The 14,943-nt window shown below is 37.6% G+C and overlaps 1 pseudogene; it reads right to left on the reverse strand.

The window, feature by feature from the left end:
• Nucleotides 1-2,030: 2,030 nt before the first annotated feature.
• The window catches only part of LOC110193822 (vacuolar-sorting protein SNF8 pseudogene), a 50,321-nt pseudogene continuing 37,408 nt past the window's right edge, over nt 2,031-14,943 (reverse strand).

Below are 14,943 nucleotides of genomic sequence, written 5' to 3' on the forward strand. Positions count from 1 at the left end.
TGGGGTCAAGTAGCTGAGGAATACAGCAGAGTCAGAAGGGAGTCTATTGAGTGACATTAGTGGAGAAAGTGCTTGTTCTGCTGAGGATTTCTTGGAGCTATCTGCTTGTCAAGCCTACTTCATGCACATAGGATTGCAGAGTTTCAACTGGTACTAACACTCATCACAATATCACTTTGATGTCAATCTGGTCACTCCACTACCATTGCCCAAACCGTCCTCTCTGTAAGGTATTTTGACCATGTTGTCCTTTTTCACCTCTGCCTTGCCCTAATGCTCATTTTTCTTGATATTTAAATCCATATTATTATCATTAGGTATAGTGGAAAGAGCATTGGATGGATAGTCAGGTCTAGGTTCTAATCACAATTCTTTTACTTCATGAAGTATGATCTTAGGCAAGTCATAAACTCCCTGTGACTAGTTTCCTCATTTCTAAAATGGTGGGTGGAATAGATGATGGCTAAGGCCCCTTCCAATTTTAAGCTTATGGCATTATATCCTTATGACTATTGCCTGCTTTGATCAACAATCATTTATCAAGCGCCTACTATGTGCCTTGTACTGTGATAATCATGGGGGATATGTCAGTCAGACAGTCAATAAACATTTATTTAGCACCTGTTAGGTGACAGGCATGGTGCTAAGTACTGAGGATACAAAGAAAAAAAGGGCAAAATGCAGTTTCTGACCTCCCGGAGCTCAAAATCCACGAGAGATATAGCATGCAAACAACTATGTGCAAACAATATATATACAGGTAAATAAGGCACAATCAACAGAGGACAGTATTAGAATTGAGGGATTAGGAAAGGCTTCCTGTAGAAGGTGGAACTTTAGCTGAGACTTGAAGGAAGCTAGGGGAAGCCAGGAAGTGGAGATAAGAAGGAAACTATTCCATGCATGAAGGACAGCCAGTGAAAATGCAAAATACAAAGAATGAGACAATCTGTACTATGAAATCTTACAGTTTGCCTGCGTGCACCCACACACACATTTCCAAAATACTTGAAAGAATGAGCTAGGAGACACAATTCAGCATCTAGGCTAAGCTTATCCGTGTTGCTCTTCATCCTTTACTAAGAGAACTGATGACATCATAGGTGATGTCTTGACTTTCATATGAATAGGATTTAAGTGAGGCAGAGCTGTACAAAGTCATCGGACACACTCTTTCAGAGCTGTTGAAATCCAGTGGCAAAACAAAAGTCAGGACAGCTGGTGATGTCCCAGGATGCAGTGGATGACCTTGACATCTTCAATGCCTAATCAAGCTCTGAGCACTCCACAGTGCCTGCTTCAGCCACCTTCATGGCCAAACTGTTCTCATCCACCCATTCTGGCTGGGGAAGTTTTCACATGCTTGGGGTAGACACCCCCTTAATTCAGTGATGGGTTTGAGGCACATCATTTACCCTCAAGCTGCTTTAGTCCATCTACCATGACAGCTTTACCAGAGTGTGGCCACTGTTCATACTGCAACTTGTTGGAACCACAGGTAACAGTTGGGTGAAGGTGGATACCAAAGGTGGATGAATGAGCAGCCCTGACAAGGGCTCCATGTACTTACTTAAACTTGGATGCTTTACCTCTATGCCTCAGTTGCCCCTTCTGCTTCACCTCTGTCATCACATTATTGTTAGAATAATAATGTGTTAGAAAAGTTAACTATTATAAAAGCACCAAGGGATAATATGGATTAAAAAAACCCCCAGCACTGGAAAAACTTGGGTTACAAGTGTGGGGTAAGACAGAAATCTTTTTTTTTTTTAGGCAATTGGGGTTAAGTGACTTGCCCAGGTCACACAGCTAGTAAGTGTCAAATGTTTAGTATGAGGCCGGATTTGAACTTAGGTCCTCCTGACTTCAGGGCTGGTGCTCTAACCACTGCACCACCTAGCGGCCCCAAGACAGAAATCTTTTAGGGAGCAGAGGCAAATTAAGATTTTTTTTCTTATAAAAAGTTAGCTAGTTATATTCTAGTTTTCTTCAGTAAATCTTATTCTCCCTTCTTCCTATACTCTCTCCATTCAGCTATATCCCCTTAAGAAAGGCCTACTCAACTGTGATCTGCTGATTTGATGGGAGGACAAGTCATTGAAGAGAGCTGGCAGGTATTAGCTACCTTCTCTGGAGCCTGCAGGTCCAGCCAAGCCAACCCTTCTTTCAGTAGATACTCCAGTATTTGACAAACTGGTTCATTTTTCCACATGAGGTTTGTTTTGATTTCACTGATTGCTACATAGCCATTTTTCTCTGCCAGCTACACTACTACAGTACAATCCATGTCGAACTCAGTGGCCCAGATTTTGGCTAACATCCTGGGCAAATCTTCCCCTTACCTTTAATCCCTTCAGATGCAGCTCCTCCAAGGAGATCAGATCCATATTCCAATACATAGGGCCTAGGCACACCTTCATAACTTGGACACCCAGCTTATAATAAATATTCCCAATGCCCAGCATCTAAGATTAAAATCCTTTTTCAAGACCAAAAGGTCTATTTCAGTCATCGTGCATATGTACTTAAAGGGCATTCAGAACCAGGAATGTTTTTTCATATCTTCCTTTTATGTTTACTGGAAATTCTTCCATTTTGGTCTTGAACATGTCCAGCCACTTCTACATCTGGGCTGGCTGGTCCTAAGCCAAGACAGTGCCCTCTTCCTTATATTTGCCCACAGCCAACTTCTTCTTGGTGATGGTGCCAATAACTACTCCATGGAGCTGTGCATCTTAGCCAGCTGCTTAAGCCCTCCTTGCTTGGAAGGTTCTAGAGTGGACTTCAAAATTTTACATTCAATGGGATGAGCTCACCCATGAAAGAGAAGCAGAGAGCAGAATGGATTAGAAAGCAGAATCCAACAATATGTGGTTTATGAGACACACTTAAAACAGAAAGACACATAGAGAGTTAAAATAAAGGGCTGGGGCAGAATGAAACATGCTTCAGTTAAACTAAAAAAAGGCAAGAGGAGCAATCACAATCTCAGACAAAGCAAAAAAAGAACTAATTAAAAGGGATAATTAGTGAAACTACATTTTGTTAAGAGGTACCATAGACAATGGAGTAATATCAAAAAATTTTTACAGTAAGTTTCTCTGATAAAGAACTCATTTCCTAACTATATAATGAGTATAGGACTGAGTCAAATTTATAAAAATGAGAGCCATTTCCAAATTGATAAATGGTCAAAGGATATAAATAGGAAATTCTCAGAAGAAGGAATCAAAGCTATTTATTATCATATGAAAAAAGATCTAAATCACTATTGATTAGAGTAAGGAAAGTTAAAACAACTCTGACGTACCACCTATCAGAAATGTCAAATGCTGGAGGGGATGAGAGAAAAATAGGTACATCGATGAACTGTTGGTAGAGTAGTAAACTAGTCCAACAATTCTGGAGAACAATTTGGAACTAGGCAAAAGGACTATAAAAATGTGTGCACACTCTTTGATTCAGCAATCCACTACTATATCTGTACCATAAAGAGATCAAAGGAAAAGGAAAAGGAACTATATGTACAAAAATATTTGTTTTTTTTTTCTTTTTATTTTATTCTATTTATTTAGTATTTTGTTTTCCCCAGTTACATGTAAAAATAATTAATATTCATTTTTAAAACTTTGAGTTCCAAATTCTTTTCTTTCCTCTCTTCTCATACCCCCCCTCATTGAGAAGGCAAGCAATTCAATATAGGTGTGTAGTCATGCAAAGTCAATATACGTGTAGTCAAGCAAAACATTTCCATATTAGTCACATTGTGAAAGAAAACATAGATTAAAAAAACCCTCAGGAAAAATAAAAAAAAATTAAAAAGTATACTTCAATCTTTATTCAAACACTATCAGTTCTTTCTCTGGGGATGGATAGCATTTTTCATCATAAATTCTTCAGAATTGTCTTGGATTATTGTATCACTGAGAATAGCTAAATTATTTAGAGCTAATCATCTTATAATTTTGTACAGAGTACATTTTGCTTTGCATCAGCTCATGTAAGTCTTTCCAGATTTTTCTGAGAGCATCCTGCTCAACATTTCTTATCATCATAATCACATCCCACAACTTGTTCAGCCATTCCCCAATTGATGGGCATCCCCTCAATTTCCAATTCTTTGCCCCCAGAAAAGAGCTGCTATATTCTTTTTTCTTTTCTCTTTTTTTTATCTCTTTTGGGATACAGACCTAGTAGTGCTATTGCTAGGTCAAAGGGTATGCATGGTTTTGTAGCCCTTTGAACATAGTTCCAAATTGCTCTACAGAATGGTTGAATCAGTTTTCAACTCCACCAACAATGCATTAACGTCTCGTTTTTCCCACATCCCCTCCAACATTTGTTACTTTCCTTTTCTGTCATATAAGCCAATCTAATAGGTAGGAGGTAGTACTTGAGAATTGTTTTAATTCGCATTTCTCCAATCAATAGTGAGTTACAGTATTTTTTATATGACTATAGATAGCTTTGATTACTTCATATAGAAACTGTTCATATCTTTTTGTTATTTATCAATTGGGGAATGGCTCTTATTTTTATAAATTTTATTTTTATAAATTTTACTCAGTTCTGTATATGTTTGAAAAATGAGGCCTTTGTCAGAGAAACTTGCTTCAAAAATTTTTTCACAGTTACTATTGCTAACTATATTTCCCTCTATCCTATTCCTCCCCCATTTATTCTATTCTCTCTCTCTCTTCACCCTGTTCCTCCTCAAAAGAGTTTTGCTTCTGACTGCCCTCTCCCCAAATCTGCACTCCTTTCTACCACCCTCCCCCTCTCTTATCCCCTTCCTCTTCTACTTTACTATAGGATAAGATAGTTTTCTATACCCACTTGAATGTTCATGTCATTCCCCCTTTGAACCAATTCTGCTTAGAGTAAGGTTCACTCACTCCCCTCATCAACCCCATCTTCCCCTCCACTGTAAAAGCTTTTTCTTGTCTCTTTTATGTGAGATAATTTATTCCATTCTACCTTTCTCCCAGTACTTTCATTTCTCACCCCTTAATTTAATTTTTTTAGATAACATCCCTTAATATTCAACTCATACCTGTGTCCTCTGTCTAAATACATACATACATACATACATACATATATATATATATATATATACACACACACATATATATATATAATTCTTCTAACTTCCCTAATAGTAAGAAAGCTCTTATGAGCTACAAGTATCATCTTCCCATGTAGGAATGGAAAGAGTTTAACCTTAAGTATCTTATGATTTCCTTTTCCTGTTTACCTTTTCATACTTCTCTTGAGTCTTGTATTTCAAAGTCAAATTTTCTATTCAGCCCTGATCTTTTCATCAATAATGCTTGAAAGTCCTCTATTTCTTTGGATGTTGATTTTTTCCCATTAGGGATTATCCTCAGTTTTGCTGGGTAGGTGATTCTTGGTTGCAACCCTAGCTCCTTTGCTCTTCTGAATATCATATTCCAAGCCCTCCAAATCCTATAATGAAGCAGCTGCTAAATCTTGTCTTATCCTGACTGTGGCTCCATGGTACTTAAATTATTTCTTTCTGGTCCTTGCAATATTTTCTCTTTGACCTGGGAGCTCTGGAATTTGGCTATAATATTCCTGGGAGTTTTCATATTGGGATCTCTTTTAGGAGGTAATATGTGGATTCTTTCAATTTTTAACTTCTAGTTCTAGAATACAGGGGCAGTTTTCCTTGATAATTTCTTGAAAGATGTTGTCTAGACTTATTTTCTGATCATAGCTTTCAGGTGGTCCAATAATTTTAAAATTATCTCTCCTGGATCTATTTTCCAGGTCAGTTGTTTTTCCAGTGAGATATTTCACATTTTCTTCTATTTTTTCATTCTTTTGGTTTTCTTTTATTGTTTCTTGATTTCTCATAAAGGCATTAGCTTCCACTTGATCTTTTCTAATTTTTAAGGAACTATTTTCTTCAGTGAGCTTTTGTACCTCCTTTTGCATTTGGCTGATTCTACCTTTTAAGGAGTTTTTTTCTGCAGTGCATTTTTAATGCCTTTTTTTCCATTTGGCCAATTCTGATTTTCAGGCATTCTTCTCCTCATTGGCTTTTTGTACCTCTTTTACTATTTGGCCTATTCTGTTTTTTAAGATGTTATTTTTTTTTTCTTCAGTATTTTTTGTGTTGCCTTTACCAAGCTGTTGACTCCTTTTTCATGATTTTCTTTCATCACTTATTTCTCTTCCCATTTCCCCCACTACTTCTCTTACTTGATTTTCAAAATACTTTTTTGAGCTCTTCCATGGCCTGAGACAATTCATATTTTTCTTGGAGCTTTTGGATGTGAGAGCTTTGACTTTGTTATCTTCTAAGTATGTGTTTTGATCTTCCTTATCACCATAGTAATTTTCTATGGTCAGAATCTTTTTCTGTTGTTTGCTCATTTTCCCAGCCCATTTCTTGACTTTCAATTCTTTGTTGAAGTAGGGCTCTGTTTCCAGGTTGGAGGTACACTGTCCCAAGCTTCAGGAGTTTTGTGCAACTGTTTTCAAAGATACTTCTAGGGACTTGTAAGTTTTTAGTTCTTCCAAGGTAGTATAATCTGAGGAGAGGTGTATTTACCACTCTTCTGACCTATGCCCTGGTCTTGGAGTGACCATAAGCACTCTTTCCTGCCCTGAAAGTGTGATGAGGGTCCTCATTTCACTGTACCCATAAGCTCTGGTGTGCTAGGGCTCCTCCTCATGCTAGGACTGCCACCTAGGACTGCAGTCTCAATTCAAATACGGTCAAACAAAAGAGTCGTGCCTAACAAAGAGATTCCTATAATCTTTTGACCAGTTGTTTGACCAGCTTACCGTCTGTGGGCCAAGCACTCCAGAAGCAGCTGCTGCTCATTCAGTGGTTCCCAATGCCTGCTCCTGATTTACTGGGACTGGGTCTGTGCTGACACAGCCTGTGCCATACTGTGCTCCACTCTCACCCAAGCATGACAGACCTTTTCTGCTGACCTTCTGAGTTGTCTTTGCCTAGAAAATTATTTCACCTCATTCTTTTGTGGGTTCTACTGCTCTAGGAAATGTTTTATGGCATTATTTAAAGGTGTTCAAAAGGGTTTGGGGGAGAGATCAGGCAAGTCACTGCCTTTTCTCTGTCATCTTGACTCCACCCTCACCCCCACAAAAATATATATAGCAGTTCTTTTTGTGGTGGCAAAGAATTGGAAATTGACAAGATGCTCATCAACTAGGGAAAGGCTGAGCAAGTGGTAGCACACGATTGTGATGGAGTACTGTTGTGGGAAATAAAGGGAGGGTGGTTTCAGAAAAACATGGCAAGAACTATATGAACTGAAACAAAGTGAAGTGAGAAGAACTGGGAGATCATTGTGTACAGTAAAAGCAATGCCATAATGATGGTTAGCTGTGAAAGACTTGGCTACTTTGATCAATATGATCATCCAAGACAATTCCGAGGGACACATGGTGAAGAAATACTGTCCTCCTCTAGAGAGAGTACTGATGAACTCTGAGTGTAAATTGAAGCGTAATTTTCTTACTTTATTTTTCTTCCTTTTTTTGAAATATGGCTAATAGGAAATTATGTCTTGCCTGATTTCACATGTAGAATTGATATCATAATGTGTGACAAGGTGGGAGTAAGGAGAAAATTTTGAACTCAAAATTTGAAAACAAAAGTATTAAAAATAAATAATGTATTTTTAAATATTAAAAATATTCCATATTCAAGAATCCCAACATCTTCAATTATTTGATCCTCTCTTCTTCCAAGAAAAATATGTTTGAAGCATCCTGTATCCTATATATTTAATTCTGACTCTATGCCTTTTCACAAGATATATCTTGTATCTAAAACACCCTTCTGGCCCCAGAATGTTGAAGTCTTTTCTTCCCACTCAGATAACTTCTGAAATTCCCCCTTCTTTGGAGGGAAGTCTTTCCTGACTATTCTCTCTGTTATATGTTTCCTCTTTGTCCCTTCCCCAATCTCAATAATTCTTGCACTTTAATCCTGTATTTAATTCATATATTTATTTGCTTTTTGGTTATTTGTCTAAATATCCTTATATGTCCATAATAATACTCCATAAAAAATAAGAATAAAACAATGGAAAGGTATGTTGGTGCACTCCTTTAACCCATGCTAGTAGGGAGGCTGAGGCTGGTAAATTACTTGAGCTCTGAGCTGCAGTAGGCTAAGTCAGTTGGATGCCTGAACCAAGCAAAGCACCAAAACAGTGAGCTGCTTAAAAGAACAGGCCACTCAGCTACCTAAAGAGAGGCCAACTAGTCAGGCTCGAAACAAACTTGGTAAAAGCTTCTAAGCTTATTAATGGGCCCATGAGGAGGAGGAGGAGAAAGAAGAAGAAAAAGGAGGAAGAAAGGGAGAGAAAGAAAGAAGAGAGGAGAAAACTATATTCAATTCCCACTTCTTTTCCCTACTACTTGTATGACTTTGAGCAAGTTGCAGTCTCTCTGACAACCACCACTGTTTTCCTTTCTCCACTTGGTGCACCAGGGACTCTGCGGCACTGCCACCACCTAAGCTCTAACATTTTGAGCTCTCTGTCTCTGCCTCCCTATCTCTCTCTTTCTATGTCATTGTCTCTGTCTGTCCCTCTGTTTCATACACACACACACACACACACACACACACACACACACACACACACATATACAACTGCTCCTTGAAAATCTGTCCTTGGGCTCCCAGATCTCAAAGAGTACAGTTAGATATTGCATGTGATCATGATAGCTAACTATATTCCCAAAGGATTTGACTATTAGTCCCTGTAATCTTGCCCAGGAGGGCTACATCAGGCGAAGGAATTTTTATTTTGTCTTAAAAATGATAGATTAAGGGGTAGATAGGTAGCACAGCAGATAGAGCTCTGGCCTTGGAGTCAGGAGGACCTGAGTTCACATCCAATCTCAGACACATAACACTTACTAGCTGTGTGACCCTGGATAAGTCACTTAACCCCAATTGCCTCACCAAAAAGCAAAAAAAAAAAAGATAGGTTAATTACTCAAGTATTTTGCACAAAAAGTGGCATAATCAGGCCAATAACTTAATAATATTATTTTATTAGCCACATGAACAATGGAGAGACAAGATTGGAGGCAAGGAGACTAGTCAGGTTATTACCATAATTCAAGTGATGGGTTAGGGCCTAGGACAGTGGTCCTGATCAGATGCGAGCAATGTTGTGCAATTAGATTCAACATAACTTGGCAGATGAACTGGGTGTTAGGATTAGGGAGAAGGAAGAGGAAAAATTAATGCAGTGCTTCAATTTGGGGTGATAGGAAAGAGTTGAAAACAAAATAAATGGAGCAACTTAGAGAAAGGGCAGGACTGAGAGGGGAAGACAATGAGTTCTATTTTTGACCTGTTGAACTTGAGGTGTTGATGAGATATCTAAGTGAAGATGTCTGATAATTATTTTAGATATTTGGGACTGAAAGGAAGCAACTTCTGGTATTACAAGGAATAATGATATGGACCATCAGGTGACACAAGGAGAGAGGTCATCCAATAATGAGGAAGAAAGAAGGATAAGTTGTGGCAGCTAGTCACTCCCTGCTGAGGTAAATCAAGGCAGCCATTTGTCAACCTGATATTGAGGCTTATACCTGGGAATGACTGGTAGGCTCCTGAGAATTGTCAAATGTAATAACTATCATCCATGCCTGGTTATTCATTTGACAAGAAAAACCACCAGAAAGAACCCAGAAAACATTTAAGTCCTGGCTAAGAAACTGAAGACCAAAGGGACACAGATGGTGTTTTCATCACTGCTACTGATTGAAGGTAGGGGCTTCAGAGGAGAAAAACAGATTTGGAAAGTGAACAGCTGGTTAAAAAAATGGTGTCTGAAAATGAGATTTGGATGTCTGGACCACGGCTTAAAATATAGGAATAATGGGCATTTGACCAAGGATGTGCATATAACAAGTACCAATACTGGAATGACCAGATATGTCAAAAGATAGAAATTCTCAATATGCTATGGAATGACAAACTGTTGGTGGAGCATCATTTAAAAAAAAACAATTGTAATTACATGGGGAAAAAAAAGCAACTAAACTAATCATTGACCCAGAAATCACAGTTAGTCGTAAATCCCAATGAAGTCAAATATAAAAAGAAATATAATCTATAAATATAAATATATACATACACTTATATGTATATACATGCATATACATACATATGCATATACATTTATAATGATTTTATATTATATATAATATTTATAATTGTAATTGTGAAATAAGTAACTAAACTATTCATTGACTCAAATTACAGTGGTGGTCACATACTATATATGTATGTATGTATACATACTATGTATGTGTGCTAAATGCATACTATATATACATATTGCCTTCAAGATTAAATACAAAATGCTCTGTTTGGCATTCAAAGCCCTTTATAACCCAGCCCTGCCCCCTCACCTTTCCAGTCTTCTTACACCTTACTCCCAATGCATACTTTTCAATACAGTGACCCTGGCCTCCTGGCTGTTGCATGAGAAAACACTCCATTTCTTGGTTTTGGGCACTTTCTCTGGCTTTACCTGATTCTTGGAAGGCTCACCCTTCTCAATTCTGCTTACTGGTTTTCCTGGGTCACATACATATACATATGTAAATATACATACACGTATATAAATATACATACACATACATATACACACACACAAATGTACGTTTGTATATGTATATATATACACACGTGTATTCATAGCAACACATTTTGTAGTAGCAAAGAACTGGAAAAAAGTGAGTGCTAATTAATTGGGGAATGGCTAAACAAATTGTGCTATATGGATGTAAGGAAATACAATTTTGTTGTAAGAAAAAAACCAAAAACTTCAGAGATATATAGGAAGACAGATGAACTGATTCTGTGTAAAGTAAGATGAATCAGAAAGTGAGTATGCAGATGACTAAAACAATCTAAATTAAAAGAATAATAAAAGGAAGTCTCTCAATAAGGAATTAAAATGACCAATCTTTGCCCTGGAAAAGAGATAAAGAAATATACTTCAGGTTGGAATCTTAGTGTATGCAATGTCTTAAAAGTGATTGGGAAAACTCCCTGGGGGTAAGGGTAGGGAATATTAAGAAATGATTGAGCTATAAAAACAAAAGGAATTCATATTACTTACATCAAAACAATTATATGTGTGTGTGTGTGTGCGCATATGTAACACCTATATATACCTACATATATGTGCATATGACTAGAGTCCTGCATATTTGACAGAGACCCTTAAATACAGAGGAAAGAAGAAAATTGCCTACCTACAGTTTTCCCAAGATCCACAGAGAGTAAAAGATACAACATACGAAGAAGAATCTTATTGCAAAGATTAGATGGCTTGACTAGGGGAGTTTTTAATCAGGTTAACAAGTTCCACAATCAACTGCATGAGATTACAAAGGTCTGTAATAGTCACACAGAAAAAAAAATACCTTTTATGGAATGATTGGATAGGTTGGAAAACCAAGACAGAAGAATATTTCAGAAGCCATGATAGAAGAAAAGGGAGGTAGTGGGATTGAAGCAAAAGGGTCAGGAACACTAAAACTCAGAATGAACTAGGGATAGTTATGAATAGTAAGGACAATAGAAAAGGGTTGGGGGTTTTTTGTTGTTGTTGTTGTTTTTGGTATGGTTTTTTTTTCCTAAATTAGCAGAAGAGAAAAGTCAAAGTAGAAATAGGATCACTATTCAAGGTAGATAGGATAAAATCATAAAATTATAGCCTTAGAGTTAGAAAGAACTTTAAAGGTTATATATAGTCTTAACCCTTCACTCTACAGATGAACAAACTGAGGGTAAAAGAGGTTACATAATTTGTCTGAGGTCACACATGCCATGAATAGTGTGGTCAAAATTTAAACCCACATCCTTTGACAACAAAATTAATAACTCCCATATCCAGTCTATTGCCAAGTCCTGTAGATTTTACCTCTGTAACATTCCTCCAAAATGCTCCCTCATCTCCTCTGACACTGCCGCCACTCTAATGCAGGCCCTCATCACTTCACTCCTGGATTATTTCAATACCTTGCCTATGGGTCTGGCTACCTCTTCTCTCTCCCCATTCCAATCTATCCTCCATTCAGCCACCGAAGTGATTTTCCAAAAGTGAAGGTCCTACGATGTCACCCCCTACTTAATAAACTCCAATGGCTACCTCTTGCCTTCAGTATTAAATATAAAATTCTCTGTTTGGCATTCAAAGCCCTTTATAACCCATTCCTACCCCTCACCTTTCCAGTCTTCTTATACCTTACTTCCCAATATATACTTTTCAATACAGCAACACAGGCCTTCTGGCTGTTCCATGAGAAAACATTCCATCTCTTGGCTTTGGGCATTTTCTCTGGCTTTCCCTGATTATTGGAAGGCTCGCTGTTCTCAATTCTGCCTACTAGCTTTCCTGAATTCCTTTAAGTCCCAACTAAAATCCTACCTTTGACTGGAAGTCTTCCCTAACCCCTCTTAATGGCAGTGCCTTCCCTCTGCTAAGTATTTCTTATTTATCCTATATATGGCTTGCTTTGTGTATATTTATTTACGTGCTGTCTCCCCCATCAGATCATAAGTTCCTTGAAGACAAAGACCGCCTTCTGCCCCTTTTCATTTTCCCAGGGATTAGCACAGTGCCTGGTACATAGTAGGCATTTAATAATTATTTATTATTATTCTTTCCCCTGTGCTATGCTGCCTCCCTAGAAGATAAAACTATTCAACCCTTGTTTTGCTTCTATTTTTCCTTCAAAGTAATGGATTTTTGGATTGGGATGGACCAAACAAAATTATTGTTAAGGAGTTGAAACCCAAAATAAAGAGATTATATAGGTGACTTTTTTCATTAAACTTAATTCATTTACTAGGCTTGGATGGATTATATTCCGTGGTCCTGGAAGAATTGGCATGTACAATTACTGATTCATTACTAGTAATTTTTAACAGAAAAATGGAAAGGGTGCAAATAGTACTAAAAGAAGACAAATGTTCTAATTTTCTAAAAAGGAAAGAGGGCATATCCTGTAAGCTATAGGCCACTGAGATTGACTCCAACTCCTGGAAAAATTCTAGGATGCATCATTAATGACATGGTTTGGGCATATAATTGTTTGTATGTTGCTTCCTCTATTAGACTGAGCTCCTTGAGAGCACGAACTTGTCTTTTGCTTTTATTTGTAACCTCAGTGCTTAGCGCAGTGCCTGAAAACAGCAGATGCTTTTAAAATGCTTGCTGACTTGACTGTGAAAGACAGAGAAGCATAGGTTACAATGAGGCAGTTTAGTTACATCAAAAAATGGGTTATACTAGGCTAATCCCATTTTCATTTTCTACACAGCTACTAGACAAATCAATTATAGGTCTAGGCTTAATACACAGATTTCAGTAAAGCATTTATTAAAGTCTGCTGTGCTATCCTTTTGTCCAAGATGGAGAGCTGTGTGCTACGGGTTGGTAGAATTAGGTGGATTCAGAAACAGTTGAATAACAAGATGCATAGGCATCAGGAACAGGCATTCAAAAGCAAATGTCAACATGGAAGGTGCCTCAGGGAGGTGTCCTCTGTCCTGATGATATTTCTAGTAGTGTCTTAGATGTCATAGAACATAATAATACTTTTAAAATTGTGAGTTTCTAAGTATACAAAGAAAAGGACAGGAGTCCCTCCTCTCGAGGAACTTAGACCTTTCTTGGGCATTCTAATACATACACACACACATTTAGTATAAGGCAGCATAGCATAATGGATAGTGAGTCAGCCCCAGAGTCAAGAAGACCTAGGTTTGAGTCCACCTTTAACTTATATGGTTGTGTGATCCTGGAAAAGACAAAACCTGTCAGTGTTCTAGGAACTCTGTAAGTCTACAAGTTGCACAGAAAGTGCCAACCTGCATTGCTAATGAGGTTTCCTTAATTGGGAGTTCCCACTGGTCTAGTTCTTCTCAGTATCCCTCAAGGAAAGATGAGGCAGGAAAGAAAACTAACAAAAGTGAGGAAACAGTACATTCTTGCTACAGGACCCATCTTTCTTTTTTTCTTTCTTTCTCTTTCTTTCTTTCTTTCTTTCTTTCTTTCTTTCTTTCTTTCTTCCTTTCTTTCTTTCTTTCTTTCTTTTTCTTTCTTTCTTTCCTTCTTTCTTTCTTTCCTTTCTTTTTCTTCCTTCCTCCCTTCCTTCCTCTCTTCCTTCCTCTTTTCCTTCTTTTCTCTCTCTTTCTTTCTTTCTTTCTTTCTTTCTTTCTTTCTTTCTTTCTTTCTTTCTTTCTTTCCTTACTGTTCATACATGTTCTCAATGATCCCTTCTCAAACATGAGAAACAGTTGGTTATGTGCTGTAGCCCACTGACACCCAACATGCATTTTTCCCATTATACTTTAGATTACTTATGTAAATTTGCACACAGCATCTAATTTTTACTCTTTCTCTCTGTAATATAGAATTAAAAGCCCCAACCTACAGATTCATTTAAATTACAAAAAAAAAAAAAGATTAGGCCCTAGCCCTAGACAATCTAACATTGGCTTAGGACATAAGTCTTTAACTCTCACTTTGGCTCACTTTGAAATTCCCAGCAGGCACACCTAGGTTGTAGAATACTATTAGAGAACATCTGATCTATCTATCATTCAAGGAGGAAGCTTGACTAACATCTTCGGTAGACTTGAAACCTCATTATCAACACTGGGGGATGTACCAAATGTCCAATTTATTCCTCTGATTGCATTCAAATCCCATGCCAAAGGAGATAGTGTGAACAAATAATAAGTACTCTTTCCCTTGAGAGGCCCAAAATTAAGAAGTCGTATAGAAATATTCTACATTTTAAGGCACTTTGGGGGAAAAAAAAACCCTTCCTGGGTACATATGTCATAAGCTACATAGGTAAATATGACCACTTGCAGAGTGGGCCAGTTATCCAACC

The sequence above is a fragment of the Phascolarctos cinereus genome, unplaced genomic scaffold (assembly GCF_003287225.1).
Source record: "Phascolarctos cinereus isolate Bilbo 61053 unplaced genomic scaffold, phaCin_HiC Scaffold_2;HRSCAF=192, whole genome shotgun sequence".
NCBI lineage: Eukaryota > Metazoa > Chordata > Mammalia > Diprotodontia > Phascolarctidae > Phascolarctos > Phascolarctos cinereus.